This window comes from Corvus moneduloides, chromosome 6 (assembly GCF_009650955.1).
Source record: "Corvus moneduloides isolate bCorMon1 chromosome 6, bCorMon1.pri, whole genome shotgun sequence".
Taxonomy (NCBI): Eukaryota; Metazoa; Chordata; class Aves; order Passeriformes; family Corvidae; genus Corvus; species Corvus moneduloides.
This window is the reverse complement of record NC_045481.1, coordinates 633,434-653,321: the sequence shown is the minus strand read 5'-3', so window position 1 is coordinate 653,321 and position 19,888 is coordinate 633,434. Positions and strand designations below refer to the sequence as shown.

At 53.3% G+C, this 19,888-nt stretch overlaps 1 long non-coding RNA gene across 1 annotated transcript; it reads left to right on the top strand.

Annotated features, from left to right (window-relative positions):
- Window positions 1-242: 242 nt before the first annotated feature.
- Window positions 243-19,225, top strand: LOC116445759. Its single transcript, XR_004240874.1, has 3 exons — window positions 243-330; window positions 4,086-4,089; window positions 19,213-19,225. It is a non-coding gene; the product is annotated as an uncharacterized LOC116445759 (long non-coding RNA).
- The last annotated feature ends 663 nt before the right edge of the window (window positions 19,226-19,888 follow it).

Below are 19,888 nucleotides of genomic sequence, written 5' to 3'. Positions count from 1 at the left end.
GCTGGGCGAGCCCTGCCAGCTCACATAGGACAGGGAATGGCTTTAACCTGGAGGAGGGAGCACTTCATTTGGATATTGGGAAGGAATTCCTGGCTGGGAGGGTGGGAAGGGCTTGGCACAGGGTGCCCAGAGCAGCTGGGGCTGCCCCTGGATCTCTTGGCCAGTGCCAAGTGTTGTGCCAGGGAAGGTTTGGGTTGGGTATCAGGGAAAATTTCTCTGTGGACAGGGCTGTCCAGCCCTGGCACAGCTGCCCAGAGCAGGGGTGGAGTCCCCATCCCTGGAAGGATTTAAAAGCCGTGTGGAAGTGGTGGGGACGGGGGGCAGTGGTGGGTTGGTATTTGGACTTGGTATTAGAGTCCCTTTGACCCTAAAGATTGCAGGATTCTGAACCTTTAGCGCTGGCTTTGGGTTACCTGCTGTGCCTGGGGACCCTCCCAGCCCCTCTGCTAATTCCCTTCCACAGCTCCCAGGGCCAGAAATCCTTCAATGAGGCCATTGCTGTAAAACAGCCAGAGATCTAAAATGGCAGACAAGGCCCAAAGAAACAAAAACAGCAAGAAGGAAGGGAAGATGTGGTGACGCCTGAATGACAAACTCTGGAATTCTAAACTACTGCTCTCCTCTACCCTGCGTGTGCGGAGGCTGTAAAGCAAACCAGCACTCGACTCAGCTTCAGGTCCTCAAGTGTTTACACAGTTTTTAACCTCTCCTTGTGCAAGGAAATAATATAAAAGCTGCAGATATTACGGGAGTTTGTAAAACTGGAGAACACCAGTGACCTGTGTAATGCACAGGGGCTTTTCAAAAGCTTTAACTCCAACATAAAACCCTCCAGTGTATTGAGTAAGGCACTATGAAAGCAGAAGTTAAATGGATTAAGAGCACTGAAAAGGAATAGCTGCATGTTGGAAATCACTGCCGTGTGGAAGTGTTTGCACTGAGACTCTGCAGGGCCTCGCCAGTGCTGGAATCAATCCTTTGGAAGGATTTTACTGTTGATTAAAATGTAAAGAAAATCTAGCAAAACAGTGGAGCAGCTCCCGCTGAGCTGATGCTGAGCAGGAATCTGCCAGATGGGGGAACATCCACCTCACCTGGCCCCTCATGGCAGGGAGGACGTGGAGGGGCTGGACTGGAAATACAGTTCCAGGAGGGAACGGAGCTGGGAAGGGGCTGGAGCTGGGAAAGGGGCTCAGGCTGGAGCAAAGGAGGCTCAGGGGGGACCTTGTGGCTCTGCACAAGTCCCTGACAGGAGGGGGCAGCTGGTGAGGGGACCTTGGCACTCGAGTCGCTAATTGGAACTAATTAACACTAATTAACGTATTCACAGTCACATGCTTAGACACATCAGGAGCCCCTGGCAGCTCTGGGATGAGCCATAGTCCCCTCTGGTGCCCCAGGTGGGGCACTCTGGGCTCTGCCAGCACAGCCTCATCCTCCTCCCTGGCACCGAGCTGTGGGTCTGTGCTCGGGTTTCTCTCCCAGCTGAGCTCCCTGAGCAGCAGAGGTGCTTCTCCCTGTGCCACGTGCTGGGGCTGTAATTGCCTTAGCGATCCATCTGCCGTGGCTGCTGCTCCTGATGGCCTTACCCAGCTCCTTTCCCCACCTCCTCCTCTCACTTCTCATTAGTGTGGGGGCTCTGGCTGTCATTTTGTTCCTTGTTTTTGTAGTCCTGGAGATCCAACAGGCCAAGGCGCCGCTGCTGCTTTTGGCTCCATTTTGGGTGATCTTTACACCTGCAGAGATCCAGCCTGGCCTTGGGCACTGCCAGGGATCCAGGGGCAGCCCCAGCTGCTCTGGGCACCCTGTGCCAGGGCCTGCCCACCCTCCCAGCCAGCAATTCCCAATTCCCAATCTCCCATCCAGCCCTGCCCTCTGGCACTGGGAAGCCATTCCCTGGCTCCTGTCCCTCCATGCCTTGTCCCCTGTTGGGGAAGATGGAACAGGAAAACCTTGGAAATATGATTGCCTGACAAAAGATTTTGGGAATATGAAAACTACAGGCAACATCGAAATGAAAGCCACTTTTGAAACACCAAGTCTTAGTTACTGAACAACTAGAAAACAATGGTATGGCCACTGAAGATAATCCCCTCTTGATGGAACAATACCCTCTGCTTGCAAACAGGTCCAAGGGTCAGAGCAGACCCTACTAGCTCAGCAGAAGGGGTCCAAAGAGTAGTTTTGAGAAGTTAAGATGTAACACTCTATGGTAATATAAGAACTCTTATAGGCTGTATGTAAATGCTATAGGATTTGTATCTTGTATTAGATTGGTTAGTGACAATTAGAATATTCAGTACAGAAGATGATTTATTGTATTGTAACCAGGACTTCAGACACTTCTCTATTCCTCTCTTCCACTTCTACTCTTGCTTCCACTCTTGCTCTTACACCCTCTCTCTCTCTCTCACCTGCTTACTCTCTTGGGCCTGCTCAGAGCTGAGTCAGGCAGCTCTGAGCAGTGCCCCAATACCCACGCCTTTACAATAAACCAACTGTGTCCCAAGACCTGCTTATAGAGATCTCTCCATCCGTCTACGTCCGTCCCGACCGACTCACCCTTTAACCTACAGTCCCCAGTCCCTCTCCAGCTCTCCTGGAGCCCCTTTAGGCCCTGCAAGGGGCTCGGAGCTCTCCCTGGATCCTTCTCCTCTCCAGGTGAGCACCCCCAGCTCTCCCAGGCTGTTTCCATGAACTCTAAACTGCTGTGTCCGCTCCCATCCAGCCAAAGGGTACAGGGAATGCCAGTGGGGATGGAATGCTGCTAATCTGATTTTTCTTTCCCTTTGGCCTGGTAGGAGGAGCCCAAGTTCTGCCTCTCTCTGCCATCCAGGGAAAGGCGGTTTGTTGTGACAGCACCAGCACTGAAGGAGCTAAACTCCGGGATTGGGATCTGGACCCTTGGAAAAGCAGCTGGGAGCCATCCAGCCCTTTGGAGTTCGGATGAGCTGTTGGAGTTTCTCACCTCTTGCAGGGAGCAGGAAGAACCTGACTTTTGTCAGTCCCATGTGCTCAGTGTCCATCGCACGCGTGGATGTTTCTAACAGCAAACTGCACTTCCAGGTTGGGAATGGCAGTATTTAAACCCAAACCCTGCAGCAATAAAACCCTTGGCCAGCAACGGCCCCGTGTGGCTCCAGGAGTGCTGGTTTGGGGGGGGTGCTGCCCTCGGCTCTGGTTATCCCGGTTATCCTGGTTATCCCAGTTATCCCGGTTATCTCTCCTGCTATCAGAGCAGAGCAGCGAGAGGGAGCCTGGCACCTGCATCCCAAACCCAGAGACAGGGCTCTGGAAAGCTGGCCGTGCTCCCCTGCATCCCAAGGAGGGCTCAGCAGGCATCATGGAATGGCCCTGGAAAACCCTCCCGTGCTCAGCTGGGAGAGGAGGAGGGGCCGGGCTGTGCTGAGGGTTTGGTGCTGCTGTGGAGGCACAGACGGAGTCCACAGGTTTGTACCCAGACCTGTCAGGAGGGTCTGGATCTGTGCATATCCTGCAAATGATGGGGTGTGCAGAGGTGACACTGAATTCCTCCCTCCCTGCCTGGAGGGTGGCACTGGGCACGGGGCACTGCCCCGGCCGGTGCCCAAGCGGTCACTCAGCACCCACGGGGGTGTAGGCACGGCTGGAGCCCAGGGCAGTTTCCACAGGGGTTTTTGGTGTTTATTCTGGGTTGTTGCTCCCTCCTCCAGGGGGGTGAGCTCAGGTCCTGGCAGGGCAGTGCCAGGCTCTGGTCTGTAGTGGGGTTTCGTGCCCCTGTTTGGTGGGTTGAAGGAAATCTCTATTTCCCCCTTCACAGGAGACGTCCAGGGGTGCAGGAGTCTGGGATTGTGGAGTCACAGAATATCCTGAGCTGAGGTGACCCACAGGGACCATCGAGGGACGTCAGCTCAGCTGGTGAGAGCTGGTGCTGATAAGTGAGGCTGTGGGTTTGACCTCTGTGTGGGCCATGCACCCAGGGGTTGGACTGGATGCTCCCTGTGGGTCCCTTCCAATGCAGAATATCCTGGGATTCTGTGTGATCCTGGGTCCAGCTCCTGGCCCTGCACAGGACAACCCCAAGGATCCCACCCTGTGCCTGAAAGCCTTGTCCAACTAAGCTAAAACCAGGTGAGGCATTTCCAACTTCTGAAATTCTCCTCTAAACATTTTGAGAACTGAAAACGTTATTTCTCATCATTTTGAGGTTTCATTTCATATGCTTTTTGTTATTCATGCATTATTTTACGAGGCAGCAGTCAAACCAATGGCTTGTCATAATATGACATTATTGCTGAAACATTCTCTTATTTTAATGTCATTTATAAAAATCAGCAGCTATGACTGATCAGCACCGATTAAAATACATAATCTGCTTTTTGAATCCAGCTGTCTCTGCCTTATGGAGCAGGGATGGAAGGGGTGGGGGTTTGGTTTGGTTGTTCACAGTTCCCTCTGCAGTGGGCGGCCTCAGGAAGCCACAGGCAGGCAAGGAGCAGTTGGAGTGAATGCTGTGCACAATTAATTCCACACCGTGCCCTGGGCCATTGTCCAGAAGTGAAGGCAGTGCCTGTCCCACACACGGCTCATCGCACACTTGCTGGTGGCTGCTGGTGGCCACAGCCAGCACCAATAGCCAGAAAGCCCAAAGGAGCTCAGTTCCCTCCTGGGAAACCATGCTGCCTTTGTTGGCCAGGGCTGGTGTTTGTAATCCTGAGATGCTCAGGGAAGGGAAATCCTAAAATCCTGTCTGGTTGTGGGGTTTGGTGTCCTGGGGACACCCCATGTGATGTCTTGTCTGTCAGAGCCAGAGATCAACAGCGTGAGGGGGGCACCTCCCTGTGAGGAGCGCCCAGAGCAGCTGGGGCTGCCCCTGGATCCCTGGCAGTGGCCAAGGCCAGGCTGGGCATTGGGGCTGGGAGCAGCCTGGCACAGTGGGAGGTGTCCCTGCCCATGGCAGGGGTGGCACTGGGTGGGATTTAAGGTCCCTTCCAACCCACACCAGTCTGGAACTCTTATTCCATTCCCTGCTCAGTCACTGGCTCCATCCATCCCTGGTTCCAAGGTGAGTGGCAGCGTTGAGGGAGATGGACACACATTCCCTGAGGGAGATGATGGACACACATTCCTTGGGTTCCTTGGGGGAGATGATGGACTCACATTCCTTGGGGGAGATGATGGACACACGTTCCCTGGGGGAGATGATGGACTCACATTCCTTGGGGGAGATGATGGACACACGTTCCCTGGGGGAGATGATGGACTCACATTCCTTGGGGGAGATGATGGACACACGTTCCCTGGGGGAGATGATGGACTCACATTCCTTGGGGGAGATGATGGACACACATTCCCTGAGGGACATGAACACACATCCGTGGCTCTCTGTTCAAGGCTGAGCCCCCGAGCTGTTCAAAGGCCCTTAATTAAAGCTGGATCATTGATCCTGACTCCGAGCTCCCTGTAAGTGATCCCCTCTTGACTGGGGGCCCACTTTGATTTGTGCAAATCCCTCACCCCTCCTTTGATACCCTCCCTCACTTTCCTCCTTGCTGCTTCCCCTCCCTGCTCCCACCCCTCTCCGTCTGCATTTTTCAGCCCTTTTTCTCTTTCATTGCCTTTGGGACACAGGTGGAGGGGAGGGACACCAGAGCAGGCTCAGAACATGACATCAGTTCCACTTCTTGTGCCCTCCTCGGGAGAGGCCTCCTGGGGCTCACCCTGCTCCACCTTGGCTTGGGAACACAAAGCATTTTTTGGCTTTAAAAAGCAAAAGTAGGCACCACTTGTCCTGTAAGGCCCTAAGAAAGCTGCATGCCCTGATTTAAAAATGCTCTCGTGTCACAGCCGATGCCCCCTTGGAGTTTTTCATATTAGAATATTGCTGTAATTCATTAAATCCCTGATAAAGCTGCACTTAATGCTCCCCTAACAGAATGTGCATCTTTAATTCTGCTGAATGTGTAGTTTGTCACTGATGCAAAGTGTACTCATTAATTAAATAAGACTTAGAGACTCATAAAGCAATTGCTCCGAAATGAGATGTTATTTACAGCTAAGGATATTAACAATTACGGAAACCTAATTTTTCCCTGATACAATCTGTCTTGGAATTCCACTGATATTTTAACAGTCTCCTGATTTAATGATTGAAAATGCATTTTCGATATTAAACACATTTACAGAGGAATAAGGGATATTTTTCAATAAACTTATTTGCAAAGGAATCAGGGATATTCTTCAGAATAAATAAGGCTGATATGCAGAAGGCTAATTTTCCAAATAAATAAACTCTGATTCTTCGAGAGGAATGAGAACAATGGAATTAAATCGAATGTGAATTTCAGTCTATTTTTTAAAGTCAATATTTTAATGGTCATAACTGCAGCAGTGAGCCTTAGGATACCCTGGTGTTCTGATGGATTTTGGTAGGGAAAAGGGTGGCCTGTCCTGCTTTCCTGGGTCGCGTCTTGCGGGGTGTCTCAAGCTCTGCCGCTCGTTATCTCTCGCCGGTTAATCAGCCAGCAGCAGCCAAATCCCATCAGGCGCTTTAGCAAGGGCTCACCAAGGGCCGGGAGCTCTCCGGGCCCGGAGGGAGCTGCTGCCACCGCTGCATTAATTCAGCTCCAGCAGACAAACCCTCAGCCCCTTTGTTCCTGCTGGTTCCCCTTTTCATGTAAACGGCGATGAAGGATGCACCCGACACTCGTCTCTCCTTCACCAAGGTCTTTGTCCCTGTGCTCGCTCCTCGTGTAATTAAAGTTTTCCTAGAGCAGGGCTAAAGGGCCGCGAAAGGTCGGGATTTCCGAGCCCGCGGGAGGTGTCGTTTAGAGAAACATTTAACCCAAGGTCTGGGCTCTGCCGGAGGAGTTTTCCTCGCTCCTTTGATGCCGTGTTTGCTGTTGAATCGCTCCCAGCAACACCTCATCCCGCTGGTCCCTCACCCAATTAGCACTTCCAGCTCCCGGCTTCATTAGCAGCCCGGCTCCCGGGGCCCGGCTCATCAGGGCCAGCCCCGAAGTTGTTCTCGTTAAGCTTTTAGCACAAAGGCACAGCCCCAGCCCGGCCTTTTCATGCCTTTGAGGGTACGACCGGCGCTGCCGGGCCGTGCCCCTGAGCCCTGCTGCGGGCACCGCTCCCCGTGGGGGCCTGGCGTGTCCTTCGTGCTTTTCCTTCTCTCCCGGTCGCACCCTTGGGCTCCTCTCCCGCTCTGGAGGCGTTTCTGCCCCCGGCTCAGGAGCTGCTGTGTGTGCTGCCCCATCGCTCCCCTCCCAGCCCGGGGCCTTGCGGTGCTCCCGCCGAGCCCTCTCTGGACAAGCGCCTGTCCCTGCTGGGAGCTCCCCCGCAAGAGCAAACCGGAGCAGGATAGAACAGGACAGAAAATCTGAAGGTGGAAGGGTCCCACAATGCTCATCTGCCGGCTGTGCCGTGGGGATTTGTGCCCCGCCAGCTCCGTGGATAAGGTGTTGTTATAAACATATATTGTAATATTGGCTTCTCGCGAGTATTAAGGTAGATATTATATAATGTTGGAAATGCTTTTGCTGTGTGGATGTAGTTTTCTTTCTTTTTAGCAAGAATTTAGCAAGTGTGAGCGGGTAAGATAACTTCCAAGGGAACAGAGGATGAGGCCCAAGAGCCACTATCACCGCTCTGCCCGGGGGCAAAGAGGCCCAAAGCTGCAATCAGCCCTGACTGTCTGGAGAATTAAGAGGCCCACTCTACTATCAACTCTCACCTAGCGAGCCCAGGCCCAAGAATCAAAAGAAATAAAACCGCGAGGCAGAAGAATACGCATGCTCTAAAAAGGCGGAACCAAGGAGTGGCCATGCAGAACAGCTCCGGGAAAAGTTTGAATATGAGTAGAGAACAGACAGTAAAAATGGTATAAAAAGGACTCACCTCGAGCATCAGGTGTGCTCTTGGCAGATCGCCAAGGCACCCGGCCGTTATCCCTTTGCTTTATTTTATGTGTCTCTTCTTGTCTCTCTATTAAACCCTTTAAATTCTCACAGGAGAGTGAACCTCGTTTTTCACAGTTTTGATGTGTTTCTGCCTCGGAGCCTTTTCTCCGGAGCGTTCACTCCTTCCCTGTTGGGCCTGGTTGTGAGGCACTCGAGCCTCCCCTCCATGGGAGTGAGCTCTGAGGTTGGGCAGTTCTTGATTTTCGCTCTCCTCTTGCTTTCCTTATTAGAGAGAATTTTCCATGGGGGAGATGAAAACGTAGAGTTGTTCCAAATGGTTGTGGCTTGATTTAAGGTTTTCAGATGGAAACACTCGCAAAGTGTTTTGTTTTCTGTGCACGGTGAGGGTGTAACAGGAACTGCGGTGTGTAAGTTGGACAGCAGCAGGAATTTCCCCATGGAAAGGGTGCTCAGGCCTTGGCAGGGGCTGCCCAGGGAGGTTTGGAGTGCCCATCCCTGGAGGTGCCCAAGGAATTCCCGGAGGTGGCACTCAGAGCTCTGGGCTGGGGACAAGGTGGGCATTGGGCACAGCTGGGACTGGATGGGCTGGGAGGGCTTTTCCAAACTAAATAATTCAAGGATTCTGTGATCCTGTATGAAGCACTCAAGCTTTAAACCACTTTAAGTACATGAAACTGTTTAGAAAGGACTTGTCTGATGACGCAGCCCGCTGTGCTCGCTGCAGGAAGCAGCGCTGCTCTCCCCGAGCGCCCGCAGGGACCAAGCTACCTCGGGGGTGCTGATCCCCGCACAGAGTGCTCAGGAGGGGCTGTTGGGCCTCCACACACACCCCCTTGGCAGCCACTGCAGTGATGGGCACAAGCAGGCAAGTAATCCAGCGCTGATCTCAGATAAAGAGCACAAGAGGGGTCTCTTGTATAGGTTCCAGCGCGGCTTATTTGAGGGGGGACACGAGATGCTTTATTCCAGGGACAAGAGATGCCGAGTGACAAGGGTTCCAGGGCTTTATAGGAGAGTGGGCAGCAAGTCAGAAGAGGGCTGAGGGGAGGATATGAATTGACAGCCAACAATCCAATAGGGGAGAAGAAGGGAGGGATGAGGGAGAGGGGGACCAATGGGGCGTTGAGTAACAGGGAACTTTCCAGAAGACGTTAATATTGATGAGGGATAATACATACTCAAGGAATAATACATAAAACAGGGAGGAGGGCCAAGGGGCCAGTCAGACCTGAACAATCTACATAGCAGGACAGGGTGCCACGGGAACTCGCCATAACTCCGGAGCAGGTGTCACACCTCCGAGCCGGCCCTCCATGGATCCAAAGCCCCTCCTGGGCCCTGGGGCTTGTCGGTCATTCTAGCGGTGGCCCAAACTCTGAGTCTGTGGGTCCCTTTCTTGGCCCCACACAAGGAGAAAGCTGAGCCAAAGGCACAGGTTCTGGGTGTTCTCCTCCGGGACAGGACCAAGCTCTGCTGCCCATGTGGCAGAGACCTGCAGGGCTGATAGGGCTGGAGCAGCCAGGGAGGGGTTTGCACATGGGTGCTGCTGAGCTGCCCTGCTCCCTCCAACCCCGCCACCCTTTAATCCCTGCCCCTCCTGTGGCACGCTGTGCTGCGTGCTGAGTAAATCCATCCCCGGCACCGCTGCTGTGCACTGCGCTGTGCAGGAACGGCGGCGGAGCTCTTTAGAGCCATCAGTTGCTATTGGGCCAACGAGCCAAGCGCTAATCAATTCTCTGGGAACTGCCATGGGAAGCAATTCCGCCTCTCTGCTTACGGGAAGTGCTTGTGTCTGTGCCCTGCAGCTCACCAGGGGCACTCTGGTCACCCAGGAGGGTTTTGGTCAGTGGTACTGCCAGTGTCACCAAAACCGTGGGAAAAACAAAACCCTCCAACAATATTTTTAATGTTAGAGAGTCAAGGCATTACTTTATTCTGGCCAGGATGTACCACAGAAATCATCTCATCCGCACATAGCCCGGGTGTGCAGAGAGAATCATTCCATGACACATGACCTTTACTAGATTTTTGAGATCTTTTATACAGTCAAAACTCATAGAAACGAATTGGGTCAGTGTTCATTGGTCTCAAGTTGTGTAGTTCTCAGTATTTGGTCTCCTATTGGATCTGGATTTCTTTGCTTCTGATGTTAATTAGATCTTCATTCCTTGGTTTTCTTATCAGTCTTTTCCGGAGGAGATGTTCCCGACTCTGGCAGAGGCAGAGTCTGGGGTAGATGTGCACAGATGGCCACTGATGTTCTGTTGATGTTCTGTCCTGGCCTCATCTCGCTGGGCCTGCTCCCAGTCTGTGGAAGCGCTGAGCCCATCAGGCCTCACCTACAGAAACAGTGCCCTGGAAAGAAGCTTCAGTTCCCTTCTCCGGGGCAAAGGTGAACAAAGCTGGCTAAAGTCACATATAAAAAATGTTTAAACTGCTATGTTTGCCAACACCAGGCGTGGCTGGGGAGGAGGAAGGGCTGATGCCAGTCAGGGCTGCAGGGAGCCTCCCTTCACTGCGGGCCCCTGGCACAGCCTGGCAGCCCAGGGGCCTCCCCAGATCCCCTCTGGGGCCTTTGGAGGGCACTGGGCTCTGTGGCCTGAGGGAGCTGCTGGCACCTGGGGGACGTGCACGCCGGGTGGGAGTAGCAAAGACGCTGCAGTCCGGAACAACAGAGGGTTCCTCCTCGGCTGGAAGCACTGGCTGGGGAGGCTGGGTTGGGAGCACAGCAGTGACTCCAGGACACAACAGGTCCAGGTAGGAAAAGGAAGAGGTTTCACCAGGGTGAGGGTAGGAGTGTGAAAAGGATATCGTGAAATATAGAGTGGTCCAGTTTAGGAGTCAGGAGTGGTGTCCTCGCTGAGGGGGGTTTAGCTGGGCACAAGTAGAGGAGAATTCAGATATCCCAGTTGGTCTTCAGCACCTCTGAAGTTTGGGTGATGGTGCAGAGCAGAGAATGCCAGAATTGTTAGGGCTGGGAGAGACCTCTAAGATCATCATTCCAGCCTCGCGCAGATCCCACCATTCCCACTAAACCATGGCATGAAGTGTGACACAAGGAGCGCCTGGAGCTGGGCCAGGCAGGCTCAGGCTGGAGATCAGGGAAAGGCTCTTCCCCCAGAGGGTGCTGGGCACTGCCCAGGCTCCCCAGGGAATGGGCACGGCCCCGAGGCTGCCAGAGCTCCAGGAGCGCTTGGACAGCGCTGCCAGGGATGCCCAGGGTGGGGTTGTTGGGGGGTCTGGGCAGGGACAGGGCTGGGCTGGGTGATCCCTGTGGGTCCCTTCCAGCTCAGGACATTCCATGATTTTCACCTCATTCACGACATTCCCAAGGCTCCCACTGTAGTTAGTTGGCCATGGCCGTGAGATGTGTGATCTCCACACACCTCCACCTGTGAGTTTGTTCCAGTTTTCCATATGACCTCACATGACACGGATTGCACAGCACAGCCCTGGCTGGTGCCATTTCCTGGGGGTTTTCCATCGTCCCACTCTGCTCCATCTTCTCCTGCCCCCTGAAAGCATCTGACAACCTCCCCTGAGCCCCAGCCTCTCCTGATGAACTGCTCAATCAAACCCAGCTGTAACTGCAGCATCCCTCTCCTGTAATTTTCTCTTTATTAGCCGGGATCATTAAAACCCAAACAAATTGATAGTGCATTTTCATTGAGAAATACCTTTACATTCGTCTTAGCATCCCAAACACCGATTAAGCTTTATAGAGTTTTATACCTCAGAGCTTAATTTTGCTAGGCATTGATAGCAGAAAATCAGAATAGAATGTCATTTCTTGGTGAAAACAACCACCTTTTCCCACCCACCCAGTTAATTGTGTTTGGTTGTGGGGGTTTTTTTAGCAAAAGTTGAAAAAATGTGCAGGTTTGACTGAAATGGCCTCGTGCTGTTGGTGTCACCACCTTCTGCTGGTGAATCCTGGAATCCCTGAGGCTGGAAAAGCCCTCCAGGATCACAGAGTCCCAGCTGTGCCCGATGCCCACCTTGTCCCCAGCCCAGAGCTCTGAGTGCCACCTCCAGGAATTCCTTGGGCACCTCCAGGGATGGGCACTCCAAAGCTCCCTGGGCAGCCCCTGCCAAGGCCTGAGCACCCTTTCCATGGGGAAATTCCTGCTGCTGTCCACCCTGAGCCTGCCCTGGCCCAGCCTGAGGCCGTTCCCTCTCCTCCTGTCCCTGTTCCCTGCCAGCAGAGCCCGACCCCCCCGGCTGCCCCCTCTTGTCAGGGACTTGTGCAGAGCCACAAGGTCCCAAATGATCCCTCCAAGCTGCTCCCTCCCCCTGAGGAGCTGTACAAACAATGGGCACCGTGCTCCTTCCCTACAGCAGCTGCTGGAGGAGCCTTGGAGCCAAGAGAATTTCTGTGACACTCATCTTGTACTCATCTTCCCAGAAGCTGTTCCTGCCTCTCACAAAGAATTTTCCAGTTGGAAGCAAACAAACTCCAGCCACAATTATGGAACAGTCAGAACAGGGAGAGCCAGCACAGGTGCTTTGTTATTAGGAATGTTCCAAGAATTTCACCAGGTCCTTGTGGAAGATCCTACCCAAAGTCATCCCCCACCCATGGCTGAAAAAGAGTACAGGATAATGTTAATTATTATTCAAACCAATACAGGATAATTTAGTAGTGCCTTGCTGTTCCTGGCGAGGTGTGACTGGTCACAGGTGGGACTCCGTGGTCCTGGGAAGCTCCATGTGAGCAGCAGCAGAGCTCTGCAGCTCTGCAGGTGGAATTGGCTGGCTACAGGAGGTGGCTGCTGGACGTTCTGTGTGTTCACCTGGCCATTTCCCCGAAGCAGAGAGGTAAATTTGCTGTTTTCCTCTGCATTTCTCTGCAGGGGTTAAACCACCCCAGCTCCTCCGGCTGTGCTGGCTCTCCTGGAGTTTGCCTGGCTTCAGCTCCTGCCCACAGCTGTTTGTTCTGCCTGTCTGGCCCAGATTAGAGACCTTTGGTACCTGTTGTTTGCTCCCTGGGAAGGCACTTCACTGTAATCAAGGCTTCTCCTAATCGTCTTTCTGATGAATTAAACAGATTAAACTCTTTGAATCTCCCTGGGTAAAGAACTTTTTCTAATAGCCAAATTATTTCTGCAGCTCTTTTCTGCCCTCTCTCTAATTTGTTAAAGGCTTTTAAAAACTTTTTCCTCTCAGCTGTGTCATATTTCCAGCAGACATCTGGTGAGCTGAAGTGGGAACAAGGGCTGGGGATCAGGAGACTTCTCCCAGCTGCTGATGGAATATTTCATCTGCCTCTTCCTCGTGGCTGGGTGCTTTGGAGGAGGCTCTCACCGGGATCTCTGCCCTGTTGGCCTTCCCCTGATCCTTACCCCTAAACACTCCACCCCTTCATCCCCATCGTGCTTTGGCCACCCAACCCCTTCCTAACACACCAGGCTCCCCCCCACCTCCCCTTCCCTGCCAGTCCCCTCTGAGGAGTTTGTCCCCATCCCCTGCAGCCCCCAGTTGTTCAGTGACCCCCATGGCTCCCTGCTGGCAGCTGTGCCATGGCTTTCCTGCTGCCCTGTGGTTTCCAGCCCCTCCTGTTTGCTGCCCGCTCTGGGCACTGCTGCAGACACCCCTCACTGGGGCACCGATCCCACATCTGGTTTTGGGGAGCACCCCTAATTTCATTGTGCCTATTCCCGAGTGCATCCGTGGTTTCTGATGTGTCCATAACCCGTGTGGCTTTGCTGCCACATGGCTCCTCATGCCCAGCCTCCCCTGAGACAGCACTCCAAAGGACCTCAGGAGGAGTTTCTTCCTGGAAAGGGTTGTCAGGCATTGGGATGGGCTGGAGTTCCCACCCCCGGAGGTGTCCAGGGAATTCCTGGAGGTGGCACTCAGAGCTCTGGGCTGGGGACAAGGTGGGCATCGGGCACAGCTGGGACTGGATGGGCTGGGAGGGCTTTTCCCACCTCAGGGATCCTGGGATTCTGTGGTCTCTCCAGCACACTGCCCCTCAAGCACTGGTTTGATGCCCAGGTTTTATCCCCTCCTCCTTTCTCTGTGCTTTGTGCACCAGGAATGCCAGCAGAGCTCCTGTGCTGCCTGTGCTGGGATGGCAGCGACTTCCAGTGAAGCTTCCACTCGGTCCTGAGGGAAGTTGGCAGTCCCTGGAACACAGCTGCAGCTCAGGCAGGGGGAGAGGAGACACTGTGCAGAAATACTGCTCCACCTCAATCAAATCTCGGGCATCTTGGGGTTTGTTTGTGTCATTTTCAAAGGTGGAGGGAAGTGGTGAAGGCAGGATTTGATTATGTGAACACAGCGAGGTTTGATGTGTGAACAGCTAGGGCTTTCTGTTGGGAATGAGGGGAAGTTCCAAGTGTGGACAAGCTTGGACACTGCAGGAAAATAAAGGCAGGTTTCTGGAAGGACAAGGGGGAATGGCTTCCCAGTGCCAGAGGGCAGGGCTGGATGGGAGATTGGGAATTGGGAATTGCTGGCTGGGAGGGTGGGCAGGGGCTGGGCTGGAATTGCCAGAGCAGCTGGGGCTGCCCCTGGATCCCTGGCAGTGCCCAAGGCCAGGCTGGACACTGGGGCTGGGAGCAGCCTGGGACAGTGGGAGGTGTCCCTGCCATGGCAGGGGTGGCACTGGGTGGGATTAAAGATTGCTCCCAACAGTGATTTGGGTTGGGAGGGGGTGGGAGTTGCTCCCTGCCCCGTTCCCAGGGCCGGGGCTGTCCCCAGGTGCAGCCGTGCCCTGCCAGCCTCTCCCGTTGCTGTTCCCCCGTCCCACGTCGCTGCCTGACCCTGTCCCCTCGGTGCTGTCCCGCTTTTCCCGCAGCGAGCGGCGTTGATGGGACATTAATGACCCAGCAGAGCCCTGCCCGGCACTGGAGCTGTGCAAACGGGATGGTTCTGTGTTGGTGACTCTGTCCTGCACTGACAGCTCTGCTCCGCTGTGCTCTCTCCTCCGGGCGCCGCTTCCCAGCCCAGGGAGACCGCTCCTCACTCGATCCTTGTTCCTGTTGCCGTGGGAAACTGGGGATCAGGCACTGGACAGGAGCGTTCAGGGCACAGGGAGTTCCAGCAGTTTAGGTGACACTGCCAGTGTGGCACCTCCCCTTCAAAGGCCACCTTGGGCTTTCCTCCTTCCCCCTTTGTTCATGGTGATAATGATCCACGATTCCCTTCAACAAAAGACAAACAAAATTACTACAGGAAATGGGTTTGTTTTCCAACTGCGAGGCATCCTCTGACATTAAATTTGGAAAGTGCTGAAATGTTTATTTTCTTCATTAACGAAACTGCAGGCAAGGGTGGCATTTTTTTAAGCTGTAAGAAATCAGATGGCACCTAAATGGGGAGAAGAAAGGCCCGTTTATCACAGTAAAGGAGGAGGGGTTTGGAAACCGAGGGGCTGAACCATGACTGATGAGTTTAGGTGAAGTTCCCGTCTCTACCAAGGGCTCGTTGTGCAGCTCGGACAATTCGATTTGTGTCTTGTTTTGCCCATGCCCAGCTTTTCCTTCAGTTTCCAGTGGTTGAATGCAACCCCCTGTTGGAGGCCGGATCGCCCTCCTGAGGTCCCCTCTGTGCTGGGGTGACCAAACACGGCAGAAGGAGGTTGGACAGAGCTCTGGTGGAATCCATCTGCCCCAAATGCAAAGGGGGAGCCTGGGAGGGGGCTGGCGGCTCCTGCACTGAAAGGCAGCTTTTATTTAAGTGCATCCTAACAAACAGGTTATCCATGGAAGCTCTGGCTGCCCCTCAATCCCTGGCAGTGCCCAAGGCCAGGCTGGACATTGGGGCTGGGAGCAGCCTGGGACAGTGGGAGGTGTCCCTGCCATGGCAGGGGTGGCACTGGATGGGATTTAAGGTTCTCCCAACCCAAACCATTCTGGGATTCTGTGGTTCTGTGGAACAGGCAACAGTACCAGCCCCAGGAGTCAGCTGCAGGTCTCATTTGCCTTCCCTGGTTAAAACAAAAAAGAATTATTATCAAAGTAACCTGGCTTCCCAAGAGTATTTCAGGTTTTCCTTCCGTGACTTGTCTCTCCGGGATTTGCTTTGTGATCAGAGACAGCTTGCTGTATCAAAATGTTTCACTTCTCATTGTTATTGAAAATAGAAATTAATTTTTAGACCTCCATGACCATTACTTATTGAGGAAAAAAAAAGGGTGTAAAATCTGAGATTTCTGGAGGCTGGGGGAGCTGTTTGTGAGAAGCTGGAATGGGAAGAGGCTCCAGCAGCAGTGAGTTCAGAGCAGGAATCACAGCAGAGGGGTCTGGGAGTCCCTGCTGGCCCTGCAGCCACGGCAGCAAAAAGCTGCTGCACAAATACCCCAAGTTCAGGACCCCCAGGTGTCCGTGGGTTTTGCATTAACTCGAGGTAATGGATGGTGCCAGCACCCAGCCGGGTTTTCAGACTTGATAACGGGATACAAATGCAGCGTTTTGGGCAAAGGGAGAAATACAGTGTTATATTCCTGTTTTGTTCTCATTAGTTCTCTTTTATATAAATAGTAACTGTGCAGGGTGTAATACATCCTCTCCTGTCAGGGTGTATCAGGGAAGTGCTCTGGCTGGGCAATTGCTCTGTGAAAAATTAAGGGGTTTGCCTCATTCTATCAACATGTTTTGGTTTCACTGGTGAATAAAAATAGATTTTTAAATAACAGCCACAAAAAGTAATAAAACCCAGAACAGAGCCTGTTTTCCTTCCAGGGGTGGATTCAGCTGGAATAGATCACAGGGTAATTAATTACTAAGGACCATTATTACAAATACAGCTACAAAATCTACTGAAGGTTGTGGTGATTCTTAACTTCTCTCAGCCCCCTGTGAGAGGTCAGCCAGCTCTCCACAGGATTGTGTGGAGGGGAGGGGGTGAAAAATTCACTTTGCTCTCTGGGAATGCAGCAGCTGTTCTGGGTATTGTGCAGACCCCCAGAGACTGAGGCGCAGACCTGACTGGGTCTAGAACATTCTGCAACTCTGAGCGCGGCTTCTTCCTGTTCGTGTCACTCCTGGGGTGGGAGGTCCAGTTTCTTTGATGGTTCCCCATTAAACCAGGTGCTTTGGGGTTTCGAGGCCGTTTCTCCTGCAGGAAGGTTCCAAAGGGATCATGGATGTGCCGGGATGATTCACTCCAAACCATCCCTGTGAGCTGATCTCTCCCAGAGGAATGTGCAGCTCCCACCCCTGGCACATGGAAGTGTTGTGGGGTCATGTAGGTTACGGGCGGGTTTGGTCGGGACGGAGACGGAGAGATCTCTATAGGCAGGTCTTGGGACACATGGGGTTTATTGTAAAGGCGTGGGTATAGGGGCACTGCTCAGAGCTGCCAGACTCAGCTCTGAGCAGGCCCAAGAGAGCAAGAGAGTGAACGGGTGTAAGAGAGAGAGAGAGGGTGTAAGAGCAAGAGTGGAAGTAAGGAAGGAAAGGAATGAAGTGGAAGTGTCTGAAGTCCTGGTTACAATACAATAAATCATCTTCTGTACTGAATATTCTAATTGTCACTAACCAATCTAATACAAGATACAAATCCTATAGCATTTACATACAGCCTATAAGAGTTCTTATATTACCATAGAGTGTTACATCTTAACTTCTCAAAACTACTCTTTGGACCCCTTCTGCTGAGCTAGTAGGGTCTGCTCTGACCCTTGGACCTGCCTGCAAGCAGAGGGTATTGTTCCATCAAGAGGGGATTACTTCAGTGGCCATACCATTGTTTTCCAGTTGTTCAGTAACTAAGACTTGGTATTTCAAAAGTGGCTTTCATTTCGATGTTGCCTGTAGTTTTCATATTCCCAAAATCTTTTGTCAGGCAATCATATTTACAATGCTTTTCTGTTTCATCTTCCCCAACAGGGTCAGGCACCAGGATCCCAAAACCAGAGATCCCAGAATGGTTTGGGTTGGAAGGGACCCTAAATCCCACCCATCCCACCCCTGCCATGGCAGGGACACCTCCCACTGTCCCAGGCTGCTCCCAGCCCCAATGTCCAGCCTGGCCTTGGGCACTGCCAGGGATCCAGGGGCAGCCACAGCTGCTCTGGCAATTCCAGCCCAGCCCCTGCCCACCCTCCCAGCCAGCAATTCCCAATTCCCAATCTCCCATCCAGCCCTGCCCTCTGGCACTGGGAAGCCATTCCCTAGGTTCTGTCCCTCCAGGCCCTTTCCCAGGGGGAGTGCCAGGCTTAAGGTCTGAGTCCCTGGAAAATTCAATCCTGTTTGACCCTTGTGCTCCCAGAAAACCCTTGGGACTCCTTAGGAAGTGTCCCACAGGAGACCTCACCCCTTTGTGAAGCTCCGACCCCCAAGGAGGGTTCTGGAGAGGATGTTGCTGTGGCTCTGATCTGATGTGGGTGTTTCTCAGGTTCCAGGCTCGTTGCTGGCAGCAGGGAAGCGCTTTCTCTCGGCAGGGAGCTGATGGAGCAGGGAAGATGAGCAATCAGGGCAGACAGTCCCATGTCAGGCAGATCCGAGCCATCAGCATCACCTGGCAGAGCCCGGGGAGAAAGTGCTATTTCTGGCAGGGCTTTGATTCCCAGAGAATCAAGATGATTTATGATTAGGGAAGGCTGCTGAGGATGGGCTTGGAGAGGGAGAAGTTTATCACTTGGGTTGAGCATCCTGTGATGGCTCTGACGTCCCCAGCTCGTGCTCTGAAGATTTTGTGTCAGGCAGCGTTTATGCAGAGTGAGATGGGTTTTACTGGGTTTTATTCTCATTCCACTTCATTCCAGAGGGAAATGGCTTGGAGCACCTCTGGTGGATGAGAGCAGGGGCGCCCTTAGCTCGTTCTCAGACAGGAAACTCCATGGAGTCCCATGGAGCAAAGGGAAAAGGGATCTTGGCCAGTGCCCCTGGACACAGTGACCATTCCCAGGACCTTAGGTGATGTTCTGCTTCAGGCTGGTGGAGTTTGCTCCTTCCTGAGCATCCTGCACAGGATTCCCTGGGTGGGAGGGTGATCAGAGGGATGGAGCACTCCTCCTGTGGGGAAAGGCTGGGAGAGTTGGGAATGTTCACCTGGAGAAGGGAAGGATCCAGGGAGAGCTCCGAGCCCCTTGCAGGGCCTAAAGGGGCTCCAGGAGAGCTGGAGAGGGACTGGGGACAAGGCATGGAGGGACAGGAGCCAGGGAATGGCTTCCCAGTGCCAGAGGGCAGGGCTGGATGGGAGATTGGGAATTGGGAATTGCTGGCTGGGAGGGTGGGCAGGGGCTGGGCTGGAATTGCCAGAGCAGCTGGGGCTGCCCCTGGATCCCTGGCAGTGCCCAAGGCCAGGCTGGACATTGGGGCTGGGAGCAGCCTGGCACAGTGGGAGGTGTCCCTGCCAGGGCAGGGCTGGGGCTGGCTGGGATTTAAGGTCCCTCCCAACCCAAACCATTCCGGGATTCTCTGGTTGTGTCTCTCTGGCACTGGAGGTCAATGGATGGATTGAGGAAGGTGGGATTTACTCCATTCCCACCCACAAGTGCTTCCAGCTTCCCTCACTGCTGACCAGCTGGCCACGAGGTCTGTGCTGTGTCCAGGTGTGATGGTGTCACCTGCAGTGACTCCCCATCACTCAGGGAATTCCCTGGGGTTGGAACCAGCTCTGTCAGTGTCTTTCAGGTGGTCTCTGATAAGAAAAATTGCCTGAAAATCTGTTGGAAAAGCACTGGGAAAGGGCACCAGTGGCTCTTTTGGAGCTGGTATTTACTGAGGGAAAGCTGCTGGAGGGGCTGGAGGCAGGGAGTAATTCGGGGGATAATGGCCAGAAAACAACATAAAAGGCTGCAATTTGTTATTCTGAGGAAAGGAAGGAAGGACAGCGATAGGCTGGTGATGGCAGAGTTCAGAAAAGCCGATTGCAGCTCAGCCAGGGGAGCAGCAGCGGCAGGATCCTCCCGGGAGGAGAGGCAGAGGCAGGGGAACTGCAGCAGCACTGTCTGATCCTGCAGGAAGCTGCTCCAAACCACGGGCTCCTGCTGCAGAGGGAAGATGGGCGCTGCTGAGGACATGGGGGAATGA